Source organism: Alligator sinensis, unplaced genomic scaffold (genome assembly GCF_000455745.1).
Source record: "Alligator sinensis unplaced genomic scaffold, ASM45574v1 scaffold790_1, whole genome shotgun sequence".
In the NCBI taxonomy this organism is placed as follows: Eukaryota; Metazoa; Chordata; order Crocodylia; family Alligatoridae; genus Alligator; species Alligator sinensis.
The window spans coordinates 439,149-441,522 of NW_005842723.1; positions in this window are offsets into that span (position 1 = coordinate 439,149).

Here is a 2,374-nt window from a genome sequence, read left to right on the forward strand (position 1 = left end):
CATGGGGGAGGCCTGCTGCTCCAGGTATGGGTGGAGCCGGTCAAGGAGCTTCTGCAAGGTGGCCTGGCTCATGCAAAATTACTTCAGCTATTGTTTGTCATCCCAGGTGTGCTGGACAACGTGCAGCCACCAGTCCTAGCTGGTCCACAGGCAGTGGGGCTGGAGCCCCGGGAGCTCATGGATGGCACTGGTGGTGGCATCCACATGTGTGTCATTTCCATCCCTGCTGGGGTCCAGGTAGCAAGCAGCCCCCACCATCAGTGGTAGGGTAGGGAAAGCGAAATGAAACCAAATTATTACAGTCTGAATAAAAAAAACCCTTTTGTATAATCCATACAGGCATTGAAAAATACTGGTAGGAGACTGTATTTCTGTTTTAAAAAAATCCTTTAAATTTTATTTCACCATGTAGGGGTATGAGAGAGTACGATCTAGGTGCACGGATAAAAATGAGAGGGTTACAAAGGAGTATATTGCATGACAACACATCTATATGGTAACACTACACTCAGGCAAACATTCCTTCTTCTAAAAGACACATTCATAATATTTTAAGTTTAACCCTCATCCATTTTCATGAAACTGTAACTGTTTGTTGTTCTCATGGGGTAACTTGTTACCCCACATTTCAACATTGTTGGTCTTATGGGGTAACTTGTTACCCCACCTGCATGAACAAAATGGAACCAGTGACAACAGTATAAATGTACCAAAACCTATTAAACATACAGATTGTTTGAAAGAGTATTTATGATGATTGGAACCCCAAATATTATTTAACTAGAACTATGAACAAAATTTAAACTTTTTTTAGTGTTTCAAAATGTGAATGAACAATTTGCAAAGTCTGCAGTTCACACTGTTTTCAAACTAACAATTACTTCCAAAAACATTTCCTAACTGTTTTAACTAAATATTGCATTCCTCACAAAGGAGCAGTGATGTACTGTGGTGCACAGAAGCTTACAATCTTTGCATCGTGTCCAGGTTTTGTAGTCATCTGTCCTTGGACAAAACGCACAACGTCCACTCATGCTTGCAGAAGGTTCTATTGGGGTGCATTGTGGCAATTTGAAATTTAGGGAAGTCAGACCAGACTTGATGGACTTGGACAGATTACATGTATCCATCATTCTTTGTTTTATTTGTCCATCAATCAACTGTTCTCCAAGCTCATGCAAAAAAAAAAAGTGCCACATTCTTAAATGTGATCTTTGCTTCCAGTTTGCATTGTGACCTAGCCAAATGATGATGCTGGCAATGGCAGCTACATCCAGCATATTGAAAAATAGTGTCATTGGCCACCTGTTGATTTTCTGTCTGCAGGTGGTCATATGGACTAAGCGGTCAAGGTTATCCACCATGCCTTTGTTTTTATTATAGTCATGGATGATACAGAAAACTAACTACAAACAGGTCTAGGCCTGACAATTATACAGAAATTTATACAGGAAACAAGTTACCCCCATACATTAATATAGAAAAACACATTCACACCTGGTGTAACGTTACCGTGGGCAGTTTTTCATCCACAGAGAGCAAACTATTCATGTAAGCTGGATGTTATTTGGGCATATTGTGCACTGCGGTACCAGTGACAATGTCCTAAAAAGAAAAAAAATTAGAAGGAATTAACTTTAAGATACTGCATAAAATATATGTCTGGGTAGAAAATTACCTCATGGGAATGTATGACTAACCTTGTTTCCTTTTACTACCAGGTCACAAAGTCCTTGGATGTGGGCGTTGAGGTGGATGTCATCTACCTGGGCTTCAAGAAGGCCTTTTACATTGTTTCTCACCCCATTCTCATAAAAAAAAACTTGGCGACTGTGGCATTGATGCCTACTAGGCCTATGCCATGCTGCCGGCTCTTCTCTGTGCTGTGTTGTGGCTGTGTGCAGCATGGGCATTTATCGGCCAAATGATCATCCCCATAGGGCCAATATCCAATATAGACAGTTTTCTTCATATCAGTACCAGCCCGATATCAGACCAATGTATCAGTGCACCTTTACTAAGGGATGATTGAATAGCAGCCTTCAACTTCCTGCAGGGTGGTTGCAAAGAGGATGGAGCCTGGTTGTTCTCAGTGGTAGCAGATGACAGAAATAGGAGCCAGGGTCTCAAGCTGCAGCAAGGGAAGTTGAAGGTAGATGAAGGTAGATGTTAGGAAAATCTTTCTCACTAGGAGGGTGATGAAGCCCTGGAACAGGCTTCCCCGAGAGCAGGTGGAATCTCCAGCCTTGGAGGTTTATAAATCCTGGGTAAACAAAGCCTTGTCTTGGATAATCTAGTTGGAGCTGATCCTGCTTTGAGTGGGGGTTGGACTACATGTGACCTTCTGAGGTCCCTTCCAATCCTAACTTTCTAT